We start from the raw sequence: 17,930 nt of genomic DNA on the forward strand, positions 1-17,930 counted from the left end.
GATCACTCCATTTGGGTAAAGGGCTGGAAGTTTGTACCTCACAAAGCAAATGAAGACACGAGAAGAACTTGAATTACATGTAAGAGGGTTAAATTAGCCCTGCCAAGTACTTGTCTTTCTCCCTATCGACGCTGGTCATAGGCGATGCAGGTGGTAAATCCTGTTCTTGCCTGCCCCTATGGTCTCAAGCTGTTCTAATAGACAGTAGTTGCTGGGAAGAAAACGGAAGCTCATTCTCCCAGGGCCCTGTCTAAACTGGTTTGGGCTGTAGACTTTAAACAGGGGCTCTCAAAGTTCAGCACGCACTGAATTCCCTCGGGGGCATCTGCTTCAGCTCCAGGGCAGATCTGGCTATCCCGGACTGGGCGTCCCGGCTCTCTAAAACACGAGGCACACGGTGGGGTTTATTCCAGGCCCATCGCAGGTACAAGTGTGTTAATTTTGTCCCCCTTTCTCTTTCAATCTTTAACTATGGTGCTATTTGTCCTGCAGTCTCTGCACTGCATCTGGGGAAATCCACCTGCCTTGGGTGGCTTTGCGTTTTGTGTATTTGTGACCTGGTGGTACGCACGGTCAGCTGGCAGTGGAGTGGAAGGCCCCGAGAGCCTGCAGAGTCCTGGTTCTCCCTTCAGTTCTCTTTGACTCAAGGCAGTACCTCTTTTCAGAGAGCATGTGCTGCCTGAATGAGCAAAACAAACTCTTGTCAGACTTCCTTTTGCAGTAGCCTTGCTGCACTGAAACCTTCAGTCAGCTCCAGGAGGCAATAAAAACATGAAAGGTGCTGCAAGTCTTTCATGACTGTGCTGGCAGGGATTCCCTTACTGGGTGGGCCATTAGATACTGGCTTGGCACTCCCCCACGTCTGTCCATCCGGATGGTGTAAAAGGCTCTAGCCGGCACATGTCCCACTGTGGGAGAGCTGTCGGGTCCACCACACTTGCGAACACTTCCATGAGACATAAGCGATGGTGGGAGGGGCCAGCAAACATTTGTAGTGATGTGTGCGTATCCTCTGCACTTCTTTTTGGTGCGTTTAGTAAACCGAAATTAAAGCAAATTTAGGTGAGTGGTGAGCTGTCACTCTCACCGATCTCTGAAGCTGGTGCAGGCTTGGTGGTCTGACCTTGCTCACTGCTCTTCCTCTTTTCCTCCTTCCCATTCCCCTCCTCCTCCTTTTCTTTTCGTTTTCTTTTCTCCTCTTCCCTTGACCCTCCCCTTCCCTTCTACCCTCCCATTACTCTCTTCTGTTCCACACAGCTCGAATATTCCTGGGCTATTGTTTGTACAAATACAATAAAGTGTGCAAAGAAACACAATCCTCCAATGAAAGTTATTTAAAAGTAATTCTGGTTTTCACTTACATTTTCCCAAGTTGCTATGGGTTGAATTGTGTGCTCCAAAATTTATATATTGAAGTCCTAACCCCTAATACCTCAGGATGTGACCTCATTTGGAGATGAGGTCTTTACAGAGGTAATTAAGTTAAACTGAGACATTAGCATGGTCCCTAATCTGATATGAACTGCATCCTCCTAAGAAGGAGAAGTTTGGACACAGGCAGCCATACAGGGAGAACACCTCGTGAACTTGAGGACATCCATCTACAAGCCAAGAAGAGAGGCCTGGAACAGGTTCTTTCCCTCACAGCCTTCAGACGGAACCAAACCTGTCAGCACCTCGACTTTGGACTTCTAGCCTTCAGAACTGTGAGACAATATGTTTCTATCATTTAAGCTACCCTGTTTGTGGTATTTGTTATGGCAGCCCTAGCAAACCAATACATACTAAAGGGGAAGCCAGTCTGTAATTCTCAGCGATGTTTTTAACCACCACCCTCCCTCCTGTCTTCCTAGTTCTCTCACATCTGCAGCAGCTGTGGAACCTCTTGATCTCTAAACTCCAGAAACCCTTCCCCACCACTAGCTTGAATGACTTCTATTTTTCTAACACCTCTCCTGCGGAGCAAGAAATCAGCAAACTTTGATTCATTGCTCTGGTAACTTAACCTTGAGAAAGGTGGTGCCCCAAATTGGAAACACAAGCATTTTGGGTCACTGGAAGTGGACAGCCTTAATGTAAATGCAAATATGGCCTATTTCATGCACAAGGTGAGCACGATTTCTATTTGGATTGTTTAGTCCAGAGACTTGTTTATGTCATGGTGAACTGAGAAAACCCCAGTGTTCTGACTCAAGACCAAGAAGACCTTGGTTGGTGGTAAATTCTTGGCAGGGAATTTGGTAGTGATCAGAGCTTGTTTAGCAGAGTGGATGGCATTCATACAGTAAGCATAAGCCTGGACCAGCGACGGCCTGGCACACCCAGCCAGGATTTGAGGGTATATACAGCAGCTTGGTGTCCAGATTCAAGTTTTCACTTATGTGTATTATCCTTGCATTCCTAGAATGAGCTCCACTCTGTCACTGTGATGAAAAGAGTTAACATAGCAGGCCGAACACTGCTATTTTTAGAGAGGTCAGTTTTCAAGGTTGGCCCCTGGCTGGTGGTCTGCAGACCTGGCATTTAAGGCTGATTGATGATGTGATTTCTCCTGTACCCGAGCTTTCCTTCTGAGAGTCTGGAATTTTGGTAGTTGTGCCTAGGCAACCACTGCCAATAAAATCTTTGGGCACTGTGTCTTTAACGGGCTTTCTGGGCAGAAACATCGCACACATGGTTGCATTCTTCACTGCTAGAGAAAGGATCATGCTTGATGTGTCCCTCACAGGAGGGAAAGAGTATAGGAAGCCTGCATGGATTTCTCCAGAACTCACCTGTGTCTTTTTCCTTCCATGATCCTATTTTGTATCGTTTCACTGTAATAAACCTTAGCCGTGCTGTGAGTACAACTATGTGCCGAGTCCTGTGAGTCATTCTAGAAAATCAACGAACATGCGGGTGGTCTTGGGGAATCCCTGAAAGAGTCACGGTGTTTTACTTTTTAATGTGTTGTTGGGTTGTGTTTGCTAATATTTTATGTTTTCTTTATTGATATTGTTCAGTTCAACTCCCATTTATCAAGCTTTTCTTCATGCACATTGTTCTAGACATTGACATATAGCAACTTCTTGAATCTTCTGAGGTGCCCGGGACAGCTCATTTTATAGGTGAGAAAGCTGAGGCCCACAGAGATGGAGTGACTCACCCAGCATCGTGGAGCTCCTGACTGCACAGCAGAGCTGGGAACCGGGGCTATCTGCCGCGATGTTAGTGTGACCAGCAGTCCCAGTTTGCCCTCGACTGAGGGTTTCCTGGAGCATGGCACTCTGAGTACTAAAACTGCGACGGTCCTGGGCAAAATCAGGACACCTGGTCACCCTACTTCAAGTCCACGGCTTTTTTAATACTTTATCCAACTAGATACTTCTATTTTCCTGAGGGAGAGCTTGTCCCCATTAGGAGGTGGCCTATTTAGGCCCAAATTGGAAGAGCCAGACACCTGGTCTCTCAAGGAGACCAATTTCCAAAGACCTTGCCTTAGTGCCAAACACTCTGCACCTCCCAACCCGCCTTGCTCTGTCTGCTCTTTCCTCTTCTCCACCAAGTGCACCCCCCATCTCTGCCCACCGCATTTTTCAGCATTACTGGTTTTAATTTCCTGCACCATCCCCTTTGCAAAAACTTCTTTCCCGATTTAATTACTATTTCTCTTAATTAAATTTCATTCTCTCGATTGTCGTTAAACTCCTGAAGTTGTTTCTCCAACGAATTTAACAGTGAGGCCCTATGCTTAGAGATTAATTGTCGTCATTTTGCCTTCAAACACAGGTACTTTCTTACTTCTCTTCAATTATCTGTGGGAAAAAGGAAAGTGACCATCCTTCTTCCCAGGGCCTCTCTGAGAACAAACACCGCTGGGGGCTGCCTTGAGAGAGAGAGAGAGAGAGGGTGGGGCGGTGGGGGGGATGCCAAGTCTCTTGAATTTTTCTCCCACCTTCTACTGAGTCTAATCTCAGGGTCTGTAAGTAGCCAGAGAGCCCCAGGTGACTCAGGCAGGTTCTTGAACAGGCTGGCGGAGGGGTGGGGGGGTGGGGAGGGGCTCCAGGGGCACAGCTCAGTTTTCAGAGGTGATGGTTCCCTGCCAGGAGGGGTTTGGGATGGTGTGGAGGGGAATAGGGGCTGGCTCTGGCCTCAAGCATCGCACCCAGCCAAGGTGTCTCAGAGGAACTAAGGCTGCGACTCAAAGGAACAGAAATACTTTCGGCTAGAACTTCCCTTCCCCGGAACGCCCCTCTTAGGAAACCAAAGCTTCAGTGCTCTACCCTCTGATGACCTTTCTCACGGTCTCAGTACAGCAGCCTTTTGACCTTTCAGCCTCAAACTCCTGTTTTCCCAGCTCCATCACCCCAGACTCTCCTCTGTCTTTGTGCACAGACCCTTGAAAAACGGTGGCTAGAGGAGGATACACGGTTCTGGGTGGGGCCAAGTCAGCTCCCTGTATGAGCTAGTTGCTGCATCCTATGCCCCTGTGTGGGTGAAGTACCCCGCAGAGGTACAAAGCACAGGCTCTGGGGCCCTCAGACCCAGCCTGGCACATACAGGCTGTGGCATCTTGTTTCTCCAATGCCCCAAGCCTCAGTTCCCTCGTCTGCAGATATTCAGATGTAGTACCATGTGAAAGGGGTACAGGGCTGCCTTTTCTTATATGTCAGGATTAAATGAAAGAACTGAAGTAAAGTATTCAGCACAGTGCTTGGTGCGTAATTAGCCTTAAACAACAAGTAGTATTACTCACACTGAGTAGCATTTGCTCCTATATGTCACAGAATCCCCATCTCTTAGGACTGAAAAGAAAACTGAAGTCCTTTAAGCCCTCTTATCTCCCCACCCATTTGATTATGAAATTTCTATTTGGTCTCTGACTCTGCTTGGATACCTCCTGGGATGGAGAGCACTGCTCTTGGGGAATCCCTGCCTTCTTTGGGTTACTCTATAGACGTCAATTAGCTCTGTTTACAGGTGTGATGCATTTAAACTGCTTTCCAGTTGCAGGGAACAGGAAGCTGTCCCCTATTCAACTACAATAATGTAGGCTGCCAGAGAACAGGACACAAATGATCATTTGGAGGATAATTCAGCAAATAACTCAATGACATACTCACAGGTGAAGGATTCAGGCTCTAGACTCTCCGCTTACCCAGTTCCTGGGGGGTCCAGTCCAGCTGAAGATAAGGTCCTGAGGATGAGGTAGAACCCAGTTAATTCAGACACGTTTTATAGACAAGGCCTCAAAAATCCCAAAGGAACCTTTGAAGTCACTCTTTTCCTGGGTTCACGAGGACTCATAAACAATACCATCCATCCCTGGTTATTCATGCTCATTAAACGTCAGAATAAAGAGCTTAGAGCTCAGGAGGGGCTCCATCCCCATTACTCCTGGGCCGCTTAGCTGCATTTATGATGAGAAGGCCCTGGGGTGTTTAATAAACTACCCGATTTGCCTAATAAAGTCCTCCCACGGTCCTGCTGTTACCAGCTTCATGTCGCACATTCTTGTGCTATTGGGATGGTGCCAGAACGTATTTAAATATCCCATTGTGTCTATTTCATTTTTATTTAAAGGAAATGAATTTCAAGGTTTAAAGCAGATTTTCTAATGTAAATGTACCTATGCACCTAGGTGTGAGGAGCCAGAAGTAAGGGAAGGATTACAGCATAGGAACTGTATTAGGCATTCATAGCTCATCTAACTGGAGATCCTGTTCTCCTGTGAACTGTGGTTTGAGAGACGGTGGATACTCATTGTTAGGAAGTACATATTTGTATAAAGCTGAATTAATTTTTATTTAGTGCTTAATAGATTTAATTTTACCTTAATGATATATTTTATTTCTTTTTTTTGGTATAAATTTATTTTACTTATTTATTTTTGGCTGCGGTGGGTCTTCGTTGCTCTGTGCGGGCTTTCTCTAGTTGCGGTGAGCGGGGGCTACTCTTCGTTGAGGTGCGCGGACTTCTCATTGCGGTGGCTTCTCTTGTTGTGGAGCACGGGCTCTAGGCGTGCGGGCTTCAGTAGTTGTGGCTCGCAGGCTCAATAGTTGTGGCTCACAGGCTCTAGAGCACAGGCTCAGTAGTTGTGGCACACGGGCTTAGTTGCTCCGTGGCATGTGGGATCTTCCCGGACCAGGGCTCAAACCCGTGTCCCCTGCATTGGCAGGCGGATTCTTAACCACTACGCCACCAGGGAAGCCCCAATGATATATTTTAAATGGACTCCTAGAAGGTTTGGATTGGACCTTAGAACTTAATTTGACCAATTCCTCCTGTTACAGATGAAAAAAATGAGGCCAGAGAGGTTAAAGGTTTTTCCCCAAATCACACAGGTAGTAATAAGTGTAGGGCTGGGATTCAAATCTAGGTTTTAAAAATTCAGATGGTATTGGTTCAAAACTCACCCCACGTGCCGTGAGGTAAGCTTCTTTAGCAGTCTCTCTGGCATAAAAGGGAAGTGTGAATGTTTCCTCATCCTCTAGCTCCAAGATCCTGTTTATTTGGAATGAGCCTGGTGGATCAACTTGCCTGCTCACAGCTGCTATCCCTTTGCATGCCACACTGAAGAGGAACCACAACCCCCTCTCCTTAACCTCCCCTCACATGCACACACGGCATCTACATATGTACAGCAGGCTTTATATGAGACTTGAGGAAAGAGGTTTGTGTCGAGAAAACCATGTTGCTCGTTTCCCCTTCTTTTTAGAGCACCCTTCTGTAGGATTCATCCCAGAAATTCCCCCACTTCAAAACACTGAATAACGCAGCTCATCAATTCCCTTTCACTCAGGACTGTGTTTTGTTGCAACAGAGACCTGTAAAACAATGCCTTAAATAAGGTTTATGATTTTTCTCTCATGTAAAAGAAGTCTGGAGGTAGGCATTCTAGGGCTGGTAAGGTAGTGCCACAATCTCATCAATGTCCTAACCTCCTCTCATCTTTCCATTTTGCCATCCTTAGCACAAGCCTACTGTCCTCAAGCAAGATCACCTCAGGACTGCAAAATGACTGCTGCAGCACAAGTCATTACATCCATGTTTCAGGTAGAGGAAGAGGGAAGGCCAATAAGGGGCCTGCCAACAGAGTCAGTGCCCCCTTTTCAGGGAGCATTCCCAGAAGTCTCATACTATAGTTATTCTTTCATTCAATTGGCCAGAAGTTACTCTCATGGGCACTCTTCTCTGGAGGGGAGCCTGAGAAATCTAATTTTTCAGTTGGCACATTGCTACCTCCAACACAGGGCCCTGTGTAAGTAAGAAGAGAAGAATAAATTTTGGGTAGGCAACCAGAATGTCTGCCACAACCCCCAACTCAGGTCTGGACCTATCTTTGCATCCCAGTGACTCATTATTCTATTAAACCTAAGAAGCCATCACAAGGCTGAAGGGAGGGAGCTGGAGTAAAAGAAATGGCTGAATCTTTCATCTGCTGTCTCCACTGACAGTCTCTGAAAGTGGATGGCAACAAAGAGATTTATTTGCCCAGTGATACGAAATTTACCACCCTCCTTAGAAGGCAGAAGCGGTTACAGTTGCCTTTTATTTTCCTATTGCTACACCCAAGGATTGTTGTGAGAATCAAAAGACAGATATGAGACAGCATGTTATAAACTATAAAACACTATTCAGCAACAGAAATGATCGTTTATCATTATTATGAGTGTTGTCACGTCTTCTAAAGCCGTGTGCTCGGCTGAAGAAAAGGATTTTCTGAGAGAGAGCAAGAGTGAGAGCCAAAGAGGAAAGGAGAGAAAGAGTGAGGGGGAGGGGGGAAGGGAGAAGGGAAATGGGGAGAGAGAAGAGTGGAGGCCCCTTTTCTATCAAAGGCAGAACAAAAATATATTGACATAATTGAATCCTATGTCTGACCCAAACACATATACAGCTACCTGGGAGACAGCATCAAAGTTCTTTGCTCAGGGTTCTCTGATTATTTAAAAAATATCTCCCTCATTTTTAAGCAATATATGTATACTGAAGACTATGTGAACCATATGAAAAGGCACAAGGAAGTTTTTCTTAAAAACCTGCTTTATTGATATATAATTGACATATCATAAACTGTGCACATTTCAAGTGTGTAATTTTATATATTTTGACATAAGTATATACCCATGAATCCATCACTACCATCAACATAATGAATACATCCATCACCCCCAAAAGTTTCCTCACACTCCCTCCCTCCTGCCCCTTCCTGGCCAACCCCCTTCCTGCCAGGAATCAACCGATCTGCTTTCTGCCACTCTAGATTCCTTTGCATTTTCTTGAATTTTATACAAATGGAATATAAAATTCCATAAAAACATGTACGATGTATGTGCTCTTTTTTGTTTAGCTTCATTCACTTGGTATAATAATATAAAAACAAAAAAAAAAAACAAAAAAATGCCAACAAACCTCACAACTTACAGAGAAGTATAATTAATGACATAACACAGATCCACCAGGACTGAGAAGTTAATTAGCCATATTCGCTTCAGCTCTTCTCGTTTTTTTTTTTTTAAGGGTTTAATTAATTAATTAATTAATTAATTTTTGGCTGTGTTGGGTCTTCATTCCTGTGCAAGGGCCTTCTCCAGTTGTGGCGAGCAGGGGCCACCCTTCATCGCAGTGCGCGGGCCTCTCACTATCGCGGCCTCTCTTGTTGTGGAGCACAGGCTCCAGACGCGCAGGCAGATCCGCGGCATGTGGGATCTTCCCGGATCAGGGCTCGAACCCGTGTCCCCTGCATTGGCAGGCAGACTCCCAACCACTGCGCCACCAGGGAAGCCCTCTCCTCGTTTTTTTAATGTGATTTATACAAGAAAAAAATTGTAAAAATTTGCATAATTCAATGAATAATTATAAAGCAAACCCCTGTGGGCAACAAATGAACCCTGTAAGCACCTTGTTATCTTCTGTGTCCCCTCCCTGACAGCTATGTCTTCCCCCCCAGTTCCAGGTCATCACTATCCCCACTTTTGGGAGACTCACTTTCTTGCTTGCTTTTCTGGTTTTATGACCTAGGTATCCGTCCCAGTATGGTAGAGTTGAGCCACCTGTTTGTGAACTTTATATGAATGAAATCATACTGTTTGTCTTCTTCTGTGACTTGTATTTTTTACCGTTACGTTTAGGAGATTAGCCATGTTGTGTCACGTGGCTGTGGTTTGTTCATTTTAATGGCTGTATTCAATTTTATGAATATACTGCAGCGTGGCATGGCCCACACTAGAAAGAAACGTTTTAAATGTGATCATCACTGTTTGGCCTGTGTTGGCACCCAAGCCTTGTACCCATCAGGCAGTCGTCACAGGACAGAAACAAGTGAAACACCCCAACTCCTGCTGCCACTCCCCTGACCCCACCCTGTGTCCATAGAAAGTTAACCCATTAATATTCACATATGCAAATCATAAATATTTACAACAATATCTTCTGTCCTGACATAGTATTCTTTCTGAAGAAGCAAAGCACAAAGCAGCTTCTAAAAAAAAAATCATGAACTTCATGTAATTTCATTAGTCAGCCCAGGCTAATAAAAAAGTACCACAGACTGGGTGGCTTAAACAACAGAAATGTATTTTTTCTCATAGACCTGGAGGTTGGAAGTCCAGGATCAAGGAGTCAGTAGGTTTGGTTTCCACTGAAGCTTCTCTCTGGCTTACAAAGGGCTGCCTTCTCCCTGTTTCCTCACGTTTCCTTCTCCTCTGTCTTCTCATCGTATTCCCTCTGTCCATCTCTGTTTCCTAATCTTCTCTTTAAAGACCCCAGTCAGATTAGATTAGGACCCATCCCAATGGCCACAGTTTACCTTAATCACCTGTTTCAAGGCCCTGTTTCCAAATATGGTCATGGTCTGAGGTACTAGGGGTTAGGACTTCAAAACATGAATTTTGGGGGAGGCACCATTCAGCCCATAGCAGTTGCGTTGATCTTAATACAGCTAGTTATATTCTCCGTGGGAGAAAGAAAAACAAGGATGAGGTCAGACACTCTCCTTCTACAGCCTGCTCTTCCCCTTTCACTCTTTTCCTCAGGCCTTCAATCCAGAACGTCCTAGCTCACTGCTCCTAAATGATGCTCTCACTATAAATTACATAGGAAACATAAGACATCAAAACCTAGTTTTACGTTCCTTTGTGTATAAGAAATAGTAAGAGTCACTGAAGTCGGTGCTTGCAGTCTGAGACTTTTCTAAAAAGGGTTCAGTGCATTATTCAAGTTGAAAAAATAATAATTTGGACCTTAGCCTGTCTCCAGCAGATGGACGATGCTGCCCGTCCCCTGCCCTTTCTTAAGAAGTTCCCTTTATTCTGTGATACCCTAAGTGTCTGCTGGCATGGTGGTTTACAAGCACCTTCTCACGTGGTGAATAATTAGGTCCTAATCACCACCCAGTGAAGTAGAGAAATCATTTGAATCCCTGTTGTACAGATGAGATAACTGGAGCATAAAGAATGTGGGATTTTCAAGGTCACACGGCAAGAAAGGCACAAAGCCAGTTTCCATTTCTCAGTCTAGGTAATATGAATTCCACAGTCCCATGTTGCCTTCTCTCCCCAAAGTGGCGGTCCATCCACCAATTTTTTGTTTCAATTGGGGTGCAGTGGTGCTAGTCATTGGGAGGGGGAACAGCTGAAAACACTATGATGACTCAGGGCAGTCAATAAGAAAATGGACTTTCTCGGTGAGGCGGAGATGGGGAAGTAGTCATCTTCTTTCTTCTGATAGCAGGGTGTACGTTTTGTTTTTCAATCAGCATGCTCACTAGATCCTTCTTACTCTTTGCCTTTCATGCTTTTAAAGCTTACCCACAAGCATTTTTTTCATTCCATCTGTATTTAGTAGTGGTTGTTCTACTACAAAGAAGACTTTCCTCTCTTCTCCATCTATTTGTGTACTCTTTTACTAATTTATATCACTATAGTCTCATGGATTCTTATTTTATTCAATGAGTTTTTGTTTTATTCCATGGGTTTCGATGACCAGACTGTGCTTGTTCAGTGGGAACCCCTTCATTCTGGCTCCTGGGTCCTCTTGACATGTTCCCATAAGTCCATGAGCCTATCCTTACTTGGCACAAAAAGGTGTTCCACATTTTTCTCGTATTTTCACTGCCCCAGCCTTAAACTCACTGTATTTTGAGAATTGGTGGATACCACCCAATGTTAAAAGTTGAAGTCTTGAACCACTGTAGGAGCCAGTGGAAACAGTGATTTCTCCTCAAATTATGACCCTTCTTGACCTTCAGATGAAAGGATTAAGAGGATGATTGTCCCCATGTGCTTGTAATTCATCCCAAGGATAAACAAATCTACTGTCTTAAGATTCTCATGATTTCCATTTCATGGAAGAGAATTTCAAACTGAGCCTCAGACGACACTAGGTGGGAAACAGGAGTTCAAATCTGTGGGATGGGGTAACAGGAGATCAATACGGAACGGACTGCCGCCCTTACTAACGGTGACCCTGACCCACACAAGCCTGTCCTCCCAAGGAGCCTGCAAAGCCGGCGGCAGAGCAGTAAGCCTCAGGGTACAGAGGACCATGTCACTCTGAACTCCCAGATGGTGAAAGGTGAGCCTCTGTCCTGGGGACACGGGGGTGGGCGGGGTGGCCTCTCTACACTCACAGGTGCAGCCAGAGCCGACTCTAAGATAAGACAGGTTTGATCATGGCTCCTTTTCTTTTCCATTAAAAATAATTTCAATTAGGAAAGACGTTAAGCTTACAGAAAGTTATAGATAAAAATGTCATAAGCACCAATGTACCCATCACTAGATGGAAGAAATGTTAACATTAGCCTTAGATCCTTTTAGAAAGAAAGTAAAACTACAGATAAAGTTGAAACCCCATTGCCCTCCCTCTCTCTCCAGAGGTAACTCTCAAGTTAGTACGCAGCTTCTCGGTGCTCAATATTACTTTGTTTTCACGTGGGTAAACACCAATATATAGTATTGTCTTGTGTACTTAAAACATTTCATAAGCAGTATTGTTACCCACGCTATGCAGCCAAGGCTCCAGGAGCGGAAACTGTTTTTTTTTTTCAATCATACAGGTTAGTTGTTTTTTATCAACAGGAAGCCACGAAGGCCAGAGACAAAACCAGACTGAACCAGCTAGGTCCAAGATGGCGGGCAAAGTAGGCTAAAGGTCACTGCTTTCCTTGCCTTGATTTATCTCTGTGTTTCCATACCAACCCCTGAGAGCTGAAAGGTACTTACCCTGATTTATCTCTGTGTTTGTTTCAGAAGTACCTGGTGTTTGGCAGAGATGCTTCGCGGGCTGTACTTTGAGAGATACACAGTGGTCAACCATCCCAAACCAGCTCTGACCACGACGGGGACACGCCTGCGCAGATGAAACCAGGGGGCTGTCCCAGCATTACCTTTGCTTCATTACCTTGCTAACATCTCCGCCCAAAGCGGGGATTTGTGCTCTGCTAGGCACAATTTGTTCCACGTGCAAAGGAGCGTGGAAGACTGCGCATGACCTGGCTGCCCCTGGAAATCGCCACCCCTTTTCTAGAGCCCTGATGACCCTCTGCCTCGTAACCCTAAAATTCCCTTACTCCCCTCTCTTTGGGGAGAAGGTGCTTTTAGAGCTTGAGCTTCCCTTCTCCATTCTCTGGCCTTTGAGTAAAAGCCTGTTTTGCTTGCACCAAACTCAATTTCATTATTGGGAGCTCGAAACTGAGTGGGAAAGAACTCCCTGTCTGATAGGGGGTTGGGGGAAGGGAGAGCTTAGGTTCAGCTAGGGCACCAAGAGGGGGGGTCTCACGTCTAATTCAGTAACATCACCATACTGCTTGTATCCGTTTTCAACTGGCTTTTAATTTTCACCTAACAGCGAGATTTATTGATATTAATAATGTAGATTTAGTTCATTCATTTTATCTGTTAAGATAGTATTTTGTTGTATGACATTTCTATAATGATATATGATATTACTCTTAATAGTCCTAATGCTTTGTATATTGGATTTTCTTTGAAGATAATAAACTCACCTGGAATAATGACAGTTTTGTTTCTTACTTTATATCCCTAAATCTCTTATTTCTATTTTTAGTATAATGTTGGCTAGGAGTTCAAGTGGGGATTATTTTCTTGTTGTTTTTCTGATTTAAAAGAGATTTTAAGGTTTGCATTTAGGTATGATGCTTGTGGTAGGTTTTTGGTAGTTACCTTTTTACCAGGTTAAGGAACCTACCTCCTAGTACTATTTTGCCCAAGGTGTTTTTTCCCAAAGTCCATTCATGACTGACTTCATTATGTTTCTTTTTCTGAACCTATTGACATGATTATATAATTTTCTCCTTCTAATTTCCCAATTTAGTAAATTACATCAGTAGATTTCCTAATGTTAAAGTATTCTATATTTTTAAGGAAAAGATAAGATAGAGGACCGTCCTCTATTTGATCATGATGTATTTCTTTTTATACATTGCTCAATTAAGTTTGCTATCCTGTCTGTCTGCTATCTGTCTATGTATCTATTTAAAAATTTCTTGTATTTGGGTACATGTTTGAAGTGGGGGGCCTGTACATATTTCCCCCCTGTCTGGTTTGTTATCTAGACTATATTGGCTTCATAAAATAAGTTGAGGAGTTTCATCTTTATTTACTGTCTGGAAGAATTTATATATAATTGGAATTATCTGTTCTATGAAAGTTTAGAGGATCCACCTGGAGAGCCATCTGTAACGTATAATTTTTTTGTGGGAAAATTGAAAAACTATTAATTCAAGTTCTTATTTTGTTATAAAAACAATTGGGTTTTCCATTTCTTCTCAAGTTAGTAATGGCAAATATGGTACTTTACATTGGGGTAGACAAACTATGGCCTGTGAGCCAAATGCAGCAGCTTTTTGTTTTTGTAAATAAAGTTTTATTGGAACACAGCCATGCAATTCATTTATATATTGTCTATGGCTGATTAGGCTGTGCTCACCTAATCAATCCCCAGTACCTATCCTCTATCTCCTTGAATCTCAGAGCTTTTCTATTCTCAGTATAGATGAAGAGTTTAAGAATTGAATTTTCAACTCACTTCATCCAACCATTTACTCATCCATCCATCCGTCCATTCAGTGTCTATTTACTGGGTGTCTACATTCTCAACATTATTCTAAAGCACTAGGGATATAGCAATGAACAAACAAGTCCATGCCCTCATGAGGCTTACATTCAAAGATGGAGACTCAGACAATAGACAAATAAGATAGTACATATACAATATGCCTGGTGTATTTGGGAGAAAAGTAGAGAGAAAGCCTTTAGCTACCATTTCCATTTCTGTAACATTCTTTGGTCTATTCAAGTTCTTTTTGTATCAATATTGCATTTTCCATATTTTACAATTTATCAGTTTAATGTAGGTTTTCAAATTTATTACTGTGGAGGGTTTCATTCTTCTATTTTCAACTTTTTGTACCATTGTCTTTTGCAGATAACATACTGTTGGATTTTATTTTTTTAAAGTGCAGTCTGACTCTTTTTCTCTTCTAATTGGGACAGTTAGCCCATTTATATTTACTTTATATATTTAAACTTAGTTGCCATCTTTTTTCATATTTTCCTTTTATATGTCTTCTTTTATTTCTTTTTATTCTTGCTTCACTGGATGTATTGAATTTTCTTCTGCTGGTTTAAAAGTTATACTCTATTTTGTGCATCTGATGATTGCTTTAAACTTAAGACTAATATATATTTAAAAAATTTCCCCTATTAATCTGTTAAACTTGTCAATATTTATGTCTTTCCCCTAAAAAGACAAATACTCTAGTCTGCTCTCATGTCCTTCAGTTTCTTCCCCACCCCCTTCCTATGCCATCATTATATGAAAATGATTTTTCTTTCTTTTTCAATCATGCTAGATTTTTTTTATTACCTTCCTAGATTTATGTCTCTAAAATTTTGAGTACTTTTTCCAAAATTATTTTCAATGTGTGGTAACCCTTTTGGTACCTTGTATGCCTGAGAATGTTTTTTACTACCCCTCATATGTTAATGCCAATTTTTGGATATAAAGTTCTACCTTCCAGATTATTTTCTTTCAATTAAAAAAAAATTACTTTCATCTTCTTGTATCCAACACTTCTTTTGCAAAGACTAATGCTTCTCTGTAGATAATCTACTCTTTCTTTAGGTATTTCTCTGCTTTGTCTAGGTAGGTATTCTCTACCCTTGGAAGTCTTTTCAAATTTTACCTTTGTCTTTGGGACAATTAAAAAAAAATATTACTACAATCTAAGTATGGGTTTTCATTCTCTGTCTACTTTCAATGTGATGTCTTTCATCTTTCCTTGATTCTAGAAAATTAATGTCCATTTATTTGTTCAAATATTTTCACCTTTCTATTTTTGTTTTCCTCGCTCGTTAGAACTCCTATTATTTGGATGTTGAAATTTTTACATCTAATCTCTTTATTTCTTAGATTTTTTTTCTTTTGTGTTTCTTTAAAAAAATTTTTTTTCTGTTGCCATCTGGAAGAATTCCTCATTTTGATCTTTCAGTTCACTAATATATTCTTCAGCTAAATCTGTCCTATCATTTATCTGCATTTATCTGATCTAATGTGAATATTTCCGCCTGGTTTTAAAATGATTTGTTGTCCTTGTCTCATTATCCAAATATTTATTATGTTTATTTTAAATTCTTGGTCTATTCTTCTGTTTCATATAGTCCACAGTGTTCCATTTGCCATTTTTATTGTAATTTTGTTCTGTAGTCTTTCTTTTCAGATGTCTATTTTTTTTTCCCAGTGAGCTCATGCTACTCTGGTAATGTATATTGGGGGATTTCCAACAGAGAGTTCTAGTCTCCATCTGTCCCTGTGAATATAAAGTGTGGGTTGTGGATAGTGTAACCACAGGGCCACTATTGATCACACCTGATTGCTAACTCCTCATAAGGCAACCCTTTGGTTCAGGGTTTCAACTTTAAACCTTTCAGGACAAGATGCAACACAGTATCTTGGATTGGATCTTGGAAAAGAATAAGGACAATAATAGAAAAAGCCTGGCAAAATCTGAATGTAGTTTTGTTAATAGTGATGTACCCATGTTAATTGTACTGCAGTTATGTAAGACATTAACATGAGTAGAAACTGGGTGAAGGGAAAGGGAGTACAAGAAACTTTTCTGCAAGTCTAACATTATTGTACTATTGCTGAAACTTTTCTGCAAATCTAACATTATTCCAAAATAAAAGATTTTTATAAATATTTTTGATAATAAGTGAGCTGGACACTCATGATATGTGTAATTATCTATAGGTGTATTTCACTTTAAATGAAACATTTAAAAAGTGTAAAACACACACACACACACACACACACACTCATACCCCTTAAAAACCCTTTCAGTCGAAGCACCAGTGGGCAGACAAAACCACCCTTGGTTGTAATCCTCCGGCTTTGAGGTTCTGAGAGGGGAGGGTTGGAAGAGTGAAAGCTCAAGGCAAGCTGGTCCATCTTCACGTGAAGTTGTCCCACAGTTCACTGATGCTCTTCTTATTTTCAAAAGTTCTATTTTCTCAAGTTCAGTAATCTTTTTTTCTGCACTGTCTAATCCACTGTTAATCCAATCGGTGTATTTTAAAATCTCAGACATAGTTTTCATCTCTAGAAGTCTTATTTGGGTCCCAGGAAAGTCACTGTGGAGAGGCTGCCTGCTTAGGGACTACATTCCCAGTCCCCTTTATAGGTGGACATGCGGCTTAGAGGCAGGCCACAGAATGTGAGTGCCAGTGATGTTCACCTCCCACACGGGCTAATGCACATGCTTCTCCCCTTCCAGTTGGTTGGAATGGAGACCCCTGGAGTCAGCAGGTGACAATGGCAGAGCCTGCAATATCTGGGAACTAGCCCACCTAACTAGGGCATGAACAATTTTTGCTATCATGGTGGTGAAACTACAACGTTATGTTAAGAACATTTTCAGTAATAAAGTGACTTGATCATTTGGTAAATTGACCTTTGACAATCCAATTTCCAGCAAATTCTTCCTTGAGGGTATATATATATATGAATAACTTTGGCTTGCTTCCTTTGGAAAGACCAAGTGGTGTTTTGAGTAGAATAACACACCAGTTTTAGCTAAGAGCTGATTTTACTCAAAGATTTGCATATTTTATAGATTTTTTTTTACCCTGTGGTTAGATGAGGAAGGACTTGCCTCCATTCTTTTCCTTCCATTCACAGGACGCCAAGCCCCCTCTCATGCTCCCCCTACTGTTACAAGGAAGACAACTTAAGAGGAAGAAACCAAGGGAACTAGAGAGAGGGAGAGAGAGAGATGGAAATCACAGAGGAAACTCACTCAATGTTGTCAAACGTAGACTAACGTAGATGAGAAAGACTCAAGGGGAAAAGGAAAGAACATTTTGCCCCATCCGTGTGTGTGTGTGTGTGCATACTTGATTGCTGAATTACTAAAACATGTCCAGTAATGTCCTGTCCTTCTTAATGTTAGAGGCATAACAATGGACTTATAGGTCTAACTCCCTTATTTTATAGATGGACAAGCTGAGACCCATATAGACACAGGCCTGCTCGAGGTCACTGTTCATAAGTTGCAGACTTGGGATTTCCCAAATTCACTTGATTCAGGCTTCACAGAGGCCCCCTCCCACTCCTCCTGCCCAAATGCACATTCAAGCTACGGAACTTGCCTCTCTGTGGGCTGGTGAAAACCACAGGGTGAGCCTTCAGGGAGATAAGGTCCCCATCATCACTATGCTGGCACCCAAACAGACTGCACAGCGCAGGGAGAATGACATGGCAGAGAGGAGCTTCCCACACAGGGCCCCCACCAGTGCCTCCTTGTTTCGTTTTTCAGGGGAATCCCTCCTGTCTTCAGCTGGTGGCCCTGGGAGGCAAAGGTCTTGAGTCACTCTGGCAGCAGCACTGGGCTGGTGACCACAGAGGGTGACCACAGGTCTGGGGAGCTGGGG

General features: G+C 42.6%; 1 protein-coding gene and 1 long non-coding RNA gene across 5 annotated transcripts in view; one reads left to right on the forward strand and one right to left on the reverse strand.

Annotated features, from left to right (window-relative positions):
* LOC309634260 (uncharacterized protein) overlaps positions 1–17,930 on the reverse strand; it is an 88,515-nt gene that overhangs the window by 55,013 nt on the left and 15,572 nt on the right. The gene's annotated exons all lie outside the window — the stretch shown is intronic.
* LOC309634303 lies at positions 4,126–16,613 on the forward strand. The gene is made up of 3 exons (XR_014247955.1): positions 4,126–11,553; positions 12,057–12,129; positions 12,228–16,613. It is a non-coding gene; the product is annotated as an uncharacterized lncRNA (long non-coding RNA).

Source organism: Balaenoptera borealis, assembly GCF_965194805.1.
Source record: "Balaenoptera borealis genome assembly, chromosome: 8".
NCBI classification, from domain to species: Eukaryota; Metazoa; Chordata; class Mammalia; order Artiodactyla; family Balaenopteridae; genus Balaenoptera; species Balaenoptera borealis.